The sequence below is a fragment of the Mesocricetus auratus genome, unplaced genomic scaffold (genome assembly GCF_017639785.1).
Source record: "Mesocricetus auratus isolate SY011 unplaced genomic scaffold, BCM_Maur_2.0 Super-Scaffold_100008, whole genome shotgun sequence".
Classification (NCBI taxonomy): domain Eukaryota; kingdom Metazoa; phylum Chordata; class Mammalia; order Rodentia; family Cricetidae; genus Mesocricetus; species Mesocricetus auratus.
The window spans coordinates 71,114,288-71,130,968 of record NW_024429192.1 but is presented as its reverse complement, the minus strand read 5'-3'; the positions used below and the strand labels follow the sequence as shown (position 1 = coordinate 71,130,968).

The window sequence follows — 16,681 nt, the reverse complement described above, 5'->3', positions numbered from 1 at the left end:
TCCTACCATAAGATCTACATTACTACAAGTTCCTGGTTTCTCTGTTTTCTGGGACAGGATCTTTTTCAGCCCAGGCTAGCTTCTAAATTGCTATGTAGCTTAGGATACACTAAGGTTAGAGCTACACCATTACATGAATGTGCCACAGAAATGGACCTCATAATTTATTTTTCATACCTGAATGTCTGTAATTCCATGGAAAAGATTTCTTTTTATTTTCAGCTATATGAACTTTTAGATTAATAAATAATTTTCACAGAATTCAAATAAAAGAACCCAGAGAATCCCTGGAGTATAGAAAAACATTGTTCCCAAGAGTGTCCTCCCATTGAAATATGAATGAAATGCCTAATTCCTTCAACATTTCACAACACATCTTACAAAAGGAAATTATGTCTAATCTCTTCTGCTATTTTAGTATTGCTTTTCTAATATTATCCAAACTATTATACATTGTGATTACTTAGAAGGATATATACAATGAGAGCTAAAATTCTCTTAATGAAAAGTCTTAAAACACAAGACATTACTGTCTATGGGTGTGCTTCCATATCACAAACCTCTACTTACTATTTGAGGTCTGTACTCACTATCCTGAAATCCTACAATGATGAATTAGCATTCAAAGATAGACACTACATAAATATAGAGCACTTTGAGGGATAAACAGATAATGTGGCCTTTGAATTTTAGTCAGATGGGAGGATGATTTATGGAGCTACATCTTTACACCAGACTGTTGTACAGGAGGTCGGAATAAAAACTTGATAGATTTCTACTTTGTTGTAATCTTAGACTATTCAACACTAATTTGGGAGCTGTGTAAATATAGTAGAATTTATTGGAAGATTACATGAGACAATCCTCAGAGCATTCATGCAGAGAATCTTGGATAGATTAACACTGTGCATGGCTCTGACGTCTGCTGCTTGTTAGCCACCAGCACATACATCGGCATGACCACCAGCTTATGATCATCACACCTATATCGTTCAGTGACTTGGTATCTAAGGTTGTTAATGAATCACTATTGTTTAACTAAGATTTTAGTGATTATACAGAAATTAAGAGAAATAAGATGAAAAAGCAAGTCTATGGATCATAATAAGATCCAGTTTCAGACTGAAAGAATGAATAGTTGAAACATGCAATTTACAATATTCCTATGAATATTGTACTATGTACTAACAGTAATGTCTTAAGTCTACAAACTATACTATTGCTTAAAAGATGGGTAATTTTAGCAATTACCCTGCTGTTTTAATATATTAGATTCTATGTAAAGTACACTTGCCTTTTTATAAGAAGTTTAGATTTCTTATAAAACATAGATGTTTTATAATTTGCAATTTATATCAATAAAATTATGTCAAAGAAACAACAAATTTACCTGGGAATTGAATAACCCTGCACTCACCGACAATTTTCTTTTATGATTCCAAGAAAGAAGTCAGAAATTCAAGCTTCAATTGCTAGCAAGTTGGTCCTCTTTAAATGTGACTTTCTCCAATAATTTCACTGAGTTCTATCTGCAGCCCTCTTACACAAATCTAACTCTTCCCATTCTGGAAGCATTGTTAGGAATCAGTTCCCAAGTTACTTTGTGTTGTGAAATCACAGCCAGCACTCCCACAGACTCCACTTAAATCTGTTTCTGAAGCTCACTATTCCTGAATAGTGAGTTATTACTGACCCCATTCCCTAAAACGGTAAACTTAACTAGGGAACTATTTCAGTCCATACAAATCCCCACTGCCAAAAGGGATACTATCAGGAAATCAGCATGAATGAGATGACCACATTCACTTGCCTGGAAACACACTTCCTTGCAGGGAATAGAACTGATATTGAGTATTCTCTTTCCTATAACAATTAGTAGTGATCCTGGCAACATAATATGTTTTTCCATAAGTGTCTCCATTTATTTAAAACCAAAACATGCTCAAATTTTAAGGTTGTACTTGAATTAACATAAATTTTAATATTTTTGAACACTACTTGTAGTATCCTTACAATGGACATAATTTCAAGAACTTGGTGCCATTTGCTGTAAATGATACCTTTTTTACCATAAATAATGGATATTTTTAGAAAAGATTGGCTATATTTTCAAATTCAATAATAATTCATTCTACATATCATTAATCACTGAAGCTCATGTTAGAATTATATGTTATATATTTAAAATGCCATCACATTTCTCTCTTTCCATACATATCAAATATATAATGATTTTGTATAATTTGTTGTCTTAAACCCACTCTAATCCAAAAATATCACTGTTCCTGTTTTTGATAAAGGAAATCATGAATATACTAAGTGCTGATACTTTGGGGATGGAAATTTTCAATCAGTTTTAAAACAAATTTCCTTCAGTTCTTTCCAGAATCTAAAAATAAATATGATAAATAAATGTAAAAACTCACTTAGGATATACACATTTTTATGTCTCCAGGATCACAACATCTCTTACCAAAATATCGCACAGTAGCTCTACAGTGATCACATAAACAGAATCACTTTTGTTAATGGCAAGTCAGTGAACATACTTTCCTCCCATTCTGTGCTTGGCAACTGTTGCCTTCAAAGAAAATGGGAAATTATGATTCTAAGCAATCCCTAATAGATTTAAAATCTTTGTCCCCCCCCCGTGTGTGTGTGTGTGTGTGTGTGTGTTTTCTCTTGACAAAGTCCATAGAGATCACCATGCTGTGGGCTAAATTTCTAATGAATCAGGAATTAGACCAAGGTCAAGAAAGAAGTTTTAGCATTTTCCTTAAAGGTTCCTGGAGCTGATAAGTCAATTCAGCACATTTCTAGTAGCAAATTATCTCAGAGTTTCACAAAGTATGTGGGATTTTTAAAAACAGTTTAAGTTTTTATTTTTAATTAAAATATAATTACATCATTTCCATCCTTCCACTTCATTTTCAACTCCTTCCAACTCTGACCACCCCCATCTCTCAGTCTCAATTCATGGAATCTTTATAATGGTTACTATTGCATATGCTGCACTTAAATGCTTACTTTTATAAATACAACCAGCTGAGTCAATTCACTGATGCTTGGATCTACTTGATTTCAAGGCTGATCACTTGATATTGGATAATGAATTAGGGGCTCATCCCATGGTATTCTCTGAAGACTCAGTTCCCCGTAGCTCTTTGTCTTGGAGTAGTACCCTTCGTCCATGATTCTATGGTCATTAGTGTCATTTTTCTGGTGTTGTTTATGCAGTCATGTTGGTGAGATTACATGATCATAGCTTTATTTCATTTCAAAGGGACACAATATCACAGCAGTCTTGCTTGTTCAATAGCCCTGAAAATCTTTATGCCCCTCTTCCATAATCTTCTCTCAACCTTAGGCACAAGAGTTGTGTTGTAGATGTGTCCAGTGCGTATGAGTACCCCAGAGTCAGCTATGTTCTGCATTTTGACCAGTTGTAGTTTTCTGCAATGGTCTCCATCTGATGTGAAGAGAAGCTTCTTTGATGAGGAGTGAGAGCTACACTTGCCTGAGATTTTATTATTTAGTATTTAGAATGCAATTAGGAATTATTCTGGTTTAGTAAATTGGTAGTAGCAGGTACTCCTCTAATATCAATGACTTTACTATCTCTAGCCCAAAGGAATTAAGTAGACTTCCAGTACCAAGCAAAATTTCCCTCCAATTGAGTGAGCCTTAAGTCCAAATAGACAAATTTTTGTTGCCAACAAGATAAGAATGCTACTAATGAACAGATTGGGACAACTTATCATATTGGTCATTGTTGTGGTTTATAGGGATCAAAGCTGCGTAAGACTATTGGTTGCTGTCTTCTCTTCACAGCTTGCATAACACCATTCGATCCTATGAAAGCTAATTCTCTGGAAGGATACTTTCAGGTGGATCTATTTCCAACCCTGTGTTTGAAGTGAAAGGCACCTTCAGCAATAGGGACATACTTTCAACATCTGAGAGGCAACTAAGGACAAAAACAATGGCCTGTAGTGTTTGGAGGGACTCTACTTCCCTGATCAGCAACTCTAAAGAGGGTTTCTCATGAGAACTATTGGGAATTTTTAATCTTTTTGAGATTATAATATAATTACAGCATGCATCCTTTTCCTTTACTTCCTCAAAATTCTCCAATATAGCCCTCCCAATTCTCCTTCAAAATCATGACTCATATTTTTACTAAATTTTATTACATATATATGATGACTTATATACATATATATTCCTAAATATAAGCCACTCAGCCTATATAATGTTACTTTATTTATATGTTTGTATGATTTCAGGGCTCACCATTTGGCACTAGATAATCAATTGTCCTACTCTTCCCAGGCAAAGACTACCTCTCTGGCTCCCAGTTTTCCCAGTTGCCTATAGTTCATTATGTAAGGCAGAGACCTCGTGAACTTTTCTCTGTCCACTTTTTAGGTCCATTGATGGTGTTCTTCAGTTATGCTTTGGCAGTCATGTTGGTAAGATATTATATGTGGATCTTCTGGTGTTACTAGGAGGCTCTCAAAGAAAATTCCCTGGTACTCCAGCACTTTCAATCATTTTATTCCCCTTTCCCTATTGTTCCCTGAGCCTTGGGTATGGAGATGTTTTGTAAATATATCTATTAAGACTATGCTGCATGATGATATGATAGTATACATAAGTGACCCCAAAAATTCTACCAGAGAACTCCTACTGCTGATAAATGCCTTCAGCAATGTGGCAGAATACAAAATGCAAGGTTAACAAAAAATAAGTAACCCTCTAATGCATAAATATTAAACTACAGAGAATAGGAATGTCCTATAATATTTATTGAAAGAAAAATCAGAAGAATTTCAAATGACTGAAAAGCATTTATGGAATTGCTCAAAATCCTTAGCCATCAGAGAAATGAAAATCAAAATGACTCTGAGATACTATCTTACACCTATCAAAATGACTAAGATTAAAAATATTGATGACAGCTTATGGTAGAGAGGATGTGGAGAAAGGGGAACACTCCTCCATTACTGGTGGCAGTGTAAACTTGTACAGCTGCTGGGGAAAGGAGGTTGTAGAGGGGATGGGGTAGGGGATGAGAACATAAGTGAACAGGATGGTGGAGTTAGGGGAGGGATGGAGTTGGAGAACAATGAAAGAGATATCTTGATAGAGGAAACCATTATGGGAGTATGGAGAAACCTGTTGATGGGAAAATTTCCAGGAATACACAATGATGACCCCAGCTAATACTCCTATCAATAGTGGATAGTGTGCCTGAGCAGGTCTTCCCTTGTAAGCAGATTGGTGATGACCACAAATGTCATCATAGTTCCTTCATCCAGCAACTGATGAAACCAGATTCAGAGATCCACAACCAGGTACCAGGCCCAGTTCTGAGAATCCCTCCAGTCAAAGAGAGAGAGGGGGGATATATATGAACCAGGAAGGTCAAGATCACAAAGGGGAAATCTATGGGCCATGTTACTCCTTTGGTGGCTACATGACATCTTCCTCAACACTTTCTCTGCATTCCTCTTTCATGCCTTCTCCTAGTCTGATAGTGCTATACTTCCTGCCTAGCTATACCCTGCCATTACATTGGCCAAAACAGCTTTATCCATCAACCAATAAGAGAAACATATTCACAGCATACAGAAGGACATCACTAATCATCTCCTCATTTCTATCTAAATAAAAAGATTTTAGTTTTAACATAATAAAATTATATATAACAAAAAAGTTACCAAGGAAGAACTATAGTTAACAATATTTAGCCCATTAATATTTGGCAAAGTTTAAAGAAAATATTCTATACTCTATCCTACTTTTGTGAATCTAAAGTTTTATATATAACTTATCTTTTATCATATCTAAGGAAAACCATAGCCATAACTATCTGTCTTCAACTCTATCAAAGACCTCAGAAGGATAATATATAAACTCTAGAATTGACAGAGACATCTCCCTGCCTGTATAGTCACTCAATGTTTCTCTATAATGTTGGGGCATCCATCTTCAGCCCATAGGCCATAATGTGTCTGACAGATAAACTAAAATCCATACCAATGCGAAGTATTCATTTCTATATCATATTCCTTTTTTTCTTTTTTAAGAAAGAGATTGACTGTGATCATTAAGTATTTGCAAACCAACCCGTTTAAATAAAATGAACATTTATAAACAATATTTGGGAATGTGGACATAGTTCTCTCCAAACTGCTTCTTGCTATTTGGGGGCAATATCAAACCCAAGAGGATCCTGAAAAATCCCAGAACCCTGGCCAAATCCTGACTGTAGTGGTCTGTGTGGCTACATGGTCTCAGCTTTTTATTGAACCACTGCTTCAAGGGCTCTTGTTAGATCAAAGAAGGAATCCACAACTTTTCATCTCCTGTGGAAACAAAAGCAGAATCCATTTTCCAAAATAACATGTCCTTAGACTTAAATTTTGAAGTCAAGGCATTTTCAAAATATATAGGTTGGGATAATCTAGCAGTATTTATAATCAAATGCTATTTAGAAGTTGTTGCTCCTTCCTCAACAATTAAACAATTCAATGACCATACAATATTCAGAATCTCTGTGTATATTCCATTCATATGTGGCCTTTTATTTCTCTATTTATTTTATTTTTATATTTGGTTTTTTTGAGATAGGGTTTCTCTGCGTATCTTTGGCTGTCCTGAATCTCTCTCTGTAGATCAAGCTGGCTTTGAAATCACAGAGATCCACCTGCCTTTGCCTCCAGAGTGCTGGAATTAAAGGTATGTGCCACCACATTCAGCTACTCTATTTCATTTAAGGACTTTCTCTATCCTTTTTCTTTCTCTCCCAAGCCTATGTATATTTTTAAATACACTGTAAACAATTTAGATGTTTTTCTTCATCTGAATCAGTCTTACTGTACAATGTCTATCTTTTTCTGACCACATGAGTCTTTAATCTGCTAAACAGCATGGGTAAGATTAACATGGCTGCTGGCCCTGCCCTATTCCTTAGCATTCTGAGTCTAGCTTCATGGCAGAGTTTCTAGGTTCATGTCACCACCAAGAAGCATGCTATCAGATGTTCATGAACACTGTTTAATATTTTGGTAGCAGGGCCTTTTTTAAGAACCATGCAGCTTTTGCCACTAACACTGAATCAAGTAGCCTCTCTTAAAGGAGCTGAGCTTCTGCTTGCCTCTAGAAAACAGAGCCCACCTGAGAAAATACTGCTACCAAGAATCCATGCCTGATTCTGTTCTTTTGTTTTCATACTCCCTTTTTAAGCTTTTGTCGGGTTTTATATGGAAACTTTTGCCAAATATTTGGGTACCACTTATAGACAGAAGCTTCTGTCCCACCTGGTCCTGCAGCTGTTTAGTCCCAAATGAACACATAAAGGCTTATATTAAATTTTAACTGTTTGGCTGGTGATTCAGGCTTCTATTGGCTAACTCTCTCTTAATTATTAATCCATTTCTATTAAACTGTGTATTGCTACAAGGCTGTGACTTACCTGTAATGCTCCAGTATGTTACTACTTTGGTGGTTACATGGCATCTCCTTCACAACTCTCTGCATTTCCCTTACCCATCTACTCCTAGTCTGGTATCCCTGCCTAGCTACATCCTACCTGTCCATTGGCCAAAAGACAAACATATATTCACAGCATACAGAAGGACATCCCCCATCATTTTATCATTTGTTATTCTGTAACTTGTATCGTGAACTGATAATGGACTTTGTCAAAGTCTCTTCATGCATTTGTTGAAATAATCATGATTGGTTTTTCTTAGGTCTACTTATGTGGTTTATTACATTCATTGATTTGGGAATGTTGAAGCATCTTCAAGCTAAAGAAAGAGCCTTGGCACAACTAACCAAATGAAAAAAGAGATCACTCAAATTAACAGAGACATTAATAGACTGGAAAGCATCACAAAATGTACCCTGGCAATTAAATACATTATAATGAAATATTTGAATAACCTATACCATATTAAGATGAAATGGATAAATTTCTAGATGCATGTTATTGACCAAATTTAAACTGAGAAGTGATCAACAATTTTAACAGAAACCTAACAAATGAGGATATTCTAGTAATAATAAAGCCTTACAGCTGAAAAACAAGTCCAAGACCAGATACATCCACAAAATTATTCTAGACTTTCACTGAAGATCTCCAGTTAAATACTAAATAAATTACACACACACACACACACACACAGAGAGAGAGAGAGAGAGAGAGAGAGAGAAGGAGCATTTTAAATGAATTTTACAATACTAGTATTACTCTACTACTAAAATGAGGTAAAGACACAACAACAAAAACAACAAAGAAACTACAAGCCAATAGCATAATAAGCATGTTTTCAAAAATCTTCAATAAAATGCATGCAAACTGAATATGGGCATATATCTAATATATTATTCACAAGAATTTATATTTTATTTCTTCTCATCTCACTAATAATTAGTATGTCATGGATAATTGTATAATACCACATGTATATGATAAATATTTCAGCTGAGAGATAATTATCGTTATTTATGAGCTACAATGTGATATTTCACACATGTAAACATTGTATATTGGTGGAATTGGGGTAATTAGCCAATTATACCTGAAACTTTTTATCTCCTTGGAAACAGTAATTCAATATCCTTTCTTCTGAGATACATGAGTCATTACATTTAACTATATGTATTCAACTGCAGCACAGCATGCCAGAAACTATTCTGGCTAACACAAACAGCATTCAGTAAATAGGTAGTGGGAAGGTCTCTTAAACACTTCAACTGTATTATATTTCAATTCAGCCCAGTAGGAGGGTTAATAAAACCTATAACTTACTTATTTTTATGTAATTGATTAAACATACTATCCATAAGGAGTGTATTAATTTACACTTAAACTGTATGTAATAGTTCTACATACTTTCATTTACAAAAGCATTTGATAAACATTCTTTTTGAAAACTGATATATTCTACCTGGGGTGAGGTAGTACTTCACTGTGGTTAATTTGATGTTCTTAAAACATTTCATGACTTTGATATTTCTCTATTTCCCTATGTAGTAGACACTAATATCATCTGAGTATGGGTCAAACAAATGGAAACAGTTCAAACTGCAATATGTTGCAAATATTCAACATACATAGACTTTTAATAATGAAAAGAATGAAAGCAAAGTATATGAGGAAAGCAATTAATTCATGTTAATTTTGTAGAAACAACATGCCAATGTCAGCATAAAGAGTATCATTTTGCCGTAAGGTTTGTACACTCATAAGGTATAAGGTGTCATACTATGTTAGGATAGTAATTCATTGTCTAATTTCTGTTACTGATATCATTGACTGTAATGTTATGAATTAAACCTGTGAAATATTGTACTCGTATATATAATGAACATACTATTTAGTCTTAACCAGAAAGATATGATGCGTGTGACACACATTATATTTCCAGTAGATAGCAGTAAACTGAAATTCTCCAGGGGAACCAAAATATGAATAGAAAAAAAAAGATCAATGTTTAGTAGAGTAGAAAGTCCCAAAGACTCTTGTCATGGCCCCCAGGACTTCCTTATTTCTCAGGCTGTAGATGATGGGGTTGAGCATGGGCGTGAGGATAGTGTAGAAGACAGCCAGAATCTTATCTTCTGCGGGGGAACGGAGACTTCTCGGTCGAAGATAAGTGTAGACAAAAAGGTGCATAGTAAAATTTCACCACAGTTAAGTGAGTTGAACACGTGGTGAAAGCCTTTTTCTTTCCCTCTTTTGAGCGCATATGGAAGACTGCAAAAAGGACCCGTCCATAGGAAGCTGTGATGCCAAGGAAAGGAAATAGGAGAAATAGACTTGTGCTCACAAACACCATGTACTCATAAACCCAAGTGTCCATACAGGCCAGGGGCAACATGGCTGGGACATCACAAAAGAAATGGTTAATGGACCTAGAACGACAGTAAGGAATATGAAGGGCATAGACTGTATGTGCTAAAGAGTTGATGGAGCCCAATATCCAGGATCCTATGATCATCTTCAGACACATCAGTTTGCTCATGCGAGTGGGATAATGAAGGGGGTGACAGATGGCAACAAAACAGTCATAGGCCATGGAGGCTAAGAGCAAGCCCTCAGAACATACCACAGTGAAGAAAAAGAATGATTGCACTCCACAGCCCAGGAAGTTAATGCTTTTATTGCCAGAGAGGAAGTTGAATACCATCTTGGGAACTGTGGTAGAAATATGCATCAGATCCATGAAAGAGAGCTGACTGAGGAGAAAGTACATGGGGATATGGAGCCTGGGATCCACACAAATGAGGTGGATCATTGTTGAGTTGCCAACCAAGGCCAGAGAGAAGGCAAAGATGATGAGCAGCAAAAGCAGAAGGCCTGTCTGGTTTTGTGGAAACAACCCTAACAAAGTGAAATCACTTGAGGTCTGATTCCATTTCTCCATGAAAAGTTATCACTTTATATTTTGCGAAAAATGTGACCAGAAAGTAAATCCACCTATCATATAAAGTAGAACAGGAGAATAAAGAGGAAGTGGCTTGTAATGAATACTCGGCTCTGGATTCTTCTTCCTACAGCACCATTCTTATGTTGGAAGTCTGAGCTGAATGCTTCTTCCCTCTTGTCTCTGGCCAATCTCTCAATTCAGAGATATCTCTATAGTCATTTTAAAATCAAGACCATCAATGTGAGTATGATCATTCACACATTTCCTCATTGATAACTCCATGCAAGGCCATTACTCAAGATCATCAACCATCCTTGAAAAACTAAGTAAGCCTCTATCTTCTGCATAACTTGCTTCCTGGCCTCTTCCTGTAATGGGCCATATAGCAGGATCTGCTCCTTGGTTCTCTGCCTCTCAAGCTCTCTAATGAATCTTTGTCTTTGCTGAAAATGTTCTCTAGTCCCCATTTACTGTTGTGGAACTAAAAGATTTTCTGTGTGCTCAGATCCACACAGATCATAAGATGCTATTTGTGTGTATGCACTTCCATAACGGATCCCTTGGTTCGTGTAAATATTTCAGCTGTCAATTGAATACACACTCACAATGAAATTGTTTATACCACAAAATACAATAAATGACACACAGTGCCTAATATTATATACATATGCACAAACACTAAAAATATTGCTTGTATGCACTCTTTCCTCCCTTAGTATGTAGCTCATGCCTTTATACTCCACTGACAGGAGTGTGAAGCCCTTACAAACATGTTCATGTTGGAAGAAAATGTGTAGGAGTGCATTGTTGACTCTGCTCACTCATATTTTTCAAGTATTATATTTTTATTCATTTAATTCTATGTATTTGTTGTGGTCAGGTACATGTTTATAGACTCAGTGTCTACTATATCATAGTAGACAAAGGATAAGAGCAACTTGGGCTGGGACTTGTATTGAGCAGGTCTATGTGAAGTTCCCTACTCAAAGAGATGAGCAAGGAACAGGGTCAGGAAGGAAAGTAAACGAGGACAAATCAGTGAAGTGAATGATGGTGCAGGGTAGATGTAAGGACAATTGTGTATGAAGAACAGGACTTGAAATCTGATCTGGATAACATGGAGAAAACAAAAAGAACAATGTGTTCTTAGGTACATTTCCAGAACTCAGTTCAAAAAGGAGGTTCTGTGGGGACCATGCAGAGAAGACTACTTAAAGGGAAGAAGGATGTCTAATGACTTATCTGGATTTAAAACAGAACCATACATCCCCAAAAAAATCACCGATACCTGGTCACATGAAGACAGCTTGATGCCTACCTGACATAGGCTCCTCTCTGATGATTCATTGATGTTTACAGCACTTACAGTAGACTTCAACCTGTGTGTCTGATGAAATGAATAAATCATTATCCTTAGGCATAAGAGGTTAAAGTGATCATGCTGGCCACATAATGTTTAAAATCCAGCCTTCTACATTATGAATTGCAAATAAATAAGAACATCTTATGGGCACTTTCTTTTACTTCCTTGAACACTGGTTTTGCCATATAGAAAGGAACAGTCCAGTCATACTCTCAAGAGTGTTAGAGTAACCATTTTGGACAGAGAGTCTACACTAGAATTGCATTTCACGTTTTACTTCTATAAAAGGAATATACAGTTGTGTGCTCCATGATCACTTCTCAGTAGTTCATAAACACACTTTGAAGACAGTTACTGCAGTAATTATTTTGTTTCCAAAGCTTAGAAATGATCATCTTGGCAGTTAATGTTGGGAAACAGCTAATTTTTAGGAGTTCAGATACCTAGAAGTTAACGTTTAAGATGTAAAACATTGATCTAAACAGAACTAAAAATGTTTATATTGATAACAAGATCATTTCAATGCTGGGTATGGGTTTGTGTATGTGTTTGTGATTTTGCCAGGTAGGGTGTCTTTGTGTATCCATGGCTGTCCTAGAACTTAACTCAGTAGACCAGACTGGCCTTGAACTCAGAGCCCTGGGATTAAAAGCATTCACCATCACCACCCTGCTGAGTATGGGCTTTATTTAACACAGAGTCACAGAAATAACCGTATTATTGATTACATTTTAACTTTAAAATTTCCAATGGCTGCAAGGCAGATGTAATGTTAGTGTGCCTCTTGAGCATTCCAAAAGATGCAAGAAATCATGCAGATGTTTGAAGCTCTGTTGTAAAAGTCTGATTGTGCAGGAGTGCTACAAATGCAGAATGCTGGATTAGTTTTGTCAAAATTACAGATGTATAAATAAGACAGGGATGCACAGCAAAAAATCTGCAAAGCCCCAGATCATGCTTAGTCTTAAAAACTCTGTGTGACTCTGGAGACTGTTTGCATTCAACATATATTATGTCCTCCAAAAGTGTCCATATCTTTTCTCCATTCCACATCTTGTTGAGAAACCTCAACACAATAAAAACACAGCATCTAATTTATGGTGACAACCTTCAAAAGCAGCATATTATAAATTTTAAACATGCTTACATTTTTTTCTCTTGCATTTTAAACTCACTTTTGCTTTTCTAAGTTGTTTTAAAAATCCTAGCAAGGACTTCCTCAGTATGAGAAAACTGTATCTCCAGAATATTCCCTAATTAACCTAACCCAAATCAACTGTACTGGATAGTGTCTTCTGGATTCAGTTCATCCAAGGATCTAGTACTTGTGTTTGTATTTGTGAGAAAGTCGTACCTTTATAATACAGCCATTCCCTGAAGACAGTCTATGGGTCTTGAGAAGTCTTCAGCTCCCCTCCTTTTAATGTCCCCTGCCAGGAATGCCACAACACCATCTTCCTTGCATCAACCCCAAATGACATCTCAAAATCTGATTCGTACACAAGAGTCCATTATTCCACCAAATTATCAGAAACTTGAAAGAATTATCTGCTATTATTTCATATTATGCATGATGAAGCCAAGAGAACATCATTAATCCTCCTGAAATATTTTCATGTTCATTGATCATATAAAACATCATTTCTTACTAATTTATTTTATAAATGAAACACAAGAGACACTTTAGAATCATTTCTCACAGATTATTGGGTGAAAGGCCTAATGAAAATGCTATATTTTATATGCACAACCTTGGATCAACAAGTCTTGGATGTTCCTCCTTTTCCTCTAATTGGTCCCTTATGTCTAAATCTACAGAGACATAGCCTTGGCCATTTCTCCTGACTTGGCTGCTCTGAATATTCCAAGGCACAACATTAGCAGAAGACTCAAGGTAACACACTGACCACAGCCAGATAATACTCCCTAATGCTGGCACAACAGCTGCCAATGTTACCCTCTCTCCTGAACATTATATTTTATCCCATAACCTCAGCAGAAAAGTTCAGTTTTACTGGATTCCAAGACATACTAGGAATTCCAGAGACCAAGCCAGTATCTAGAACCCCAGAGGCTATATAGGTAATTAGAGCCACATAGGCAAAACTTCAGAGGTCTTGCAAATCACAAAAATCCCACTGGAAACACCTTACTGAACCAGAAGACTTGGTGGCCAATGGAGCCACTGGCCACTTAGGCCAGAAGACTAGGGAGGAAAGAGAAACCAGGGAACAAAACTCCCATCCATCAAAGACAAATTCAGGAACTAACATCTAGACCTATAATCACCCCATCCCAGATTCTGAAATGCCAGTGTAAGAATACAATCAACAATATAAAGGGAAATATTACACCACCAGAAGTATCCTACAACAGGAAGAACTCAACAATTATCTCAGAGGAAGCAAAAGAAAATGACTTTAAAACCAGTTTTATGACACTGATAGAGGTCTTTAGAGGAAATGAAAGAAAACCCTCAATGAAATGGAAGAAAAGACAAACAAAAAATTGGGGGAAATCATTAAATACCCTTTTAAAATGCCAAAGAAAGCAAAGAAAACAGACAATCAAACAAACAGTTGAAGGACCTGAAAATGGAAATAGAGGAAATTAAAAATAAAAACCACAAGCGTAAGAAATTTTGGAAATAGAAAATCTGAGCAATCAACAGAACAGGAATTACAGATGTAAGATCACCAATGGAATGCAAAGAATTCAAAGAAAATGTTAAATCTAAGAATCCAGCATGAGACTGATCAAGACTCCCTGAATGTGGGTGTCACTGAGGAGGCCTAGGTCATCTATTGAGCCTTGGATAGTAGATCAGTATTTATCCTGGGTATACATACAGACTTTGGGCACCTATCCAACAATGAGAGACGTACTCTCACCCTGGACTCTTGGGGGAGGGTCTAGGCCCTGCCCTGGATGAAATGACAGACTATGGACACCCCCATGGAGGGCCTCACCCTCCCTGGGGAAGTGAGGGGATACTGGAGGGGTTGGTGGGAGGGCGCAGGAGGAGGGGAGGGAAAGGAACCTGGAAATGACATGTGAAGTAACCTTGTTTCTAATTTAAATTTAAATTTAAAAATAAAATATAAAAAAATTCCTAACACAAAACATCCAAAGAATTTGGGGCAGTATGAAAAGACCAAACCTAATTTTAATAGGAATAGAAGAAGTAGAAAAATTCCAGCTTAAGGACCCAGAAAATATACTCAACAAAATCATAGAAGAAAATTGTCCTAACCTAAAGGAGATTCCTCTAAAGAAAAAAGAAGCACACAGAACACCAAATAAATTGGATCAAAAAGAAAGTCCCCCCCACCACATAATAATCAAAATAGTAAACATGCAGAATGAAGAAAGACTACTACTTGTGGCAAGGGAAATGTCCAAGTAACATATAAAGACAGACCTATTGGAATTAAACTGATTTCTCAACAGAGACTCTACAAAATAGAAGGATCTGAACAGATGAGCAGATTCTAAGAAGCCATGGATGAGAGCCCAGACTACTATAACCAGCAAAACCTTCAATCACCATTGATGGAGAAAATAAGATACATAATGACAAAGTCAAGTTTAAACAATATCTATCTACAGATAAAACCCTACAGAAGGTACTAGAATGAAAATTCTAATCCAAGTAAGTTAACTACACTCAAGAAAACACAAGTAATAAATATTCTCACACCAAAGAGGAGGAACACACACACACACACACACACACACAGACACACACACACACACACACTACCACCAACAACAAAATAACAGAAGTTAACAATCCTTGGTTAATATTTCTCAATATCAATAAAAGCAAATCCCAATAAAAAGTTGCAGGCTAACAAAATGGATACAGAAACAGGATTCATCTCTCTGCTATATACAAGAAATACCTCAACACCAAAATAGATACCTCAGAGAAAAAGGATTGGAAAAAGATTTTCCAAGCATATGGACCCAGGAACCAAGCTGGTGTACCTATTCTAATATCTAAAAAATAGACTTTCAATTAAAATTAGTCAAAAGAGATACAGAAGGACATTTCCTACTTCTCAATGGAAATATCCATCAAGAGGGCATTATAATTCTTAACATCTATACCCCAAATGCAAGGGCACCCATGTTTTAAAAGAAACATTCCTGAAGCTTAAATGACACATCAAACCTCACATATTAATTGTGGGAGATTCAATATGCCACTATCACCAATGTACAGGTCATCCAGACAAAAATCAAACAGAAAATAATGGAGTTAATAGACATTGTGACTCAAATGTACCTATCAGATGTCTATAGAACATTTGAACCAAACACAAAAGAATATACTTTACTCTCAGCATCTCATGTAACAGTCTCCAAAACTGACCACATACTCAGCCATAAAGCAAATGTCTACAGATCAAAAAAATTGAAATATCCCCCTATATCTTATAAGACCACCATGAATTAAACGTAGATTTCAACAACAGAACCAACAGAATGCCCCCAAAACTCATAGAAACTTAACAATTCTGCTGAATCACCAATTAATAAATAAATGGGACTTCATGAAACTAAAAGCATTTTGTAAGGCAAAGTTCACCATCAATAGGACAAAACAGCAGCCTATTGAATGAGAAAAGATCTTCACTGACCCCACATCTGACATGCTATATATAGAAACCTGAAGAAAATATACATCAATAAATAAAATATCTATATCCACCTTAAAATGGGGTATAGATCCAAACAGAGAATACTCAACAAAGGAATCTCAAATGGCCAAGTGTCACTTAAAGACATATTCAGCATACTTAATTATCAGGGATGCTGATATTCCATATTATACCTGTCAGATGGCTCAGATAAAAAATACAAGTGACGG

General features: G+C 36.2%; 1 pseudogene; it reads right to left on the bottom strand.

The window, feature by feature from the left end:
• Nucleotides 1–9,499: 9,499 nt before the first annotated feature.
• On the bottom strand, nucleotides 9,500–10,439 carry LOC101828120 (annotated as a pseudogene).
• Nucleotides 10,440–16,681: the final 6,242 nt, after the last annotated feature.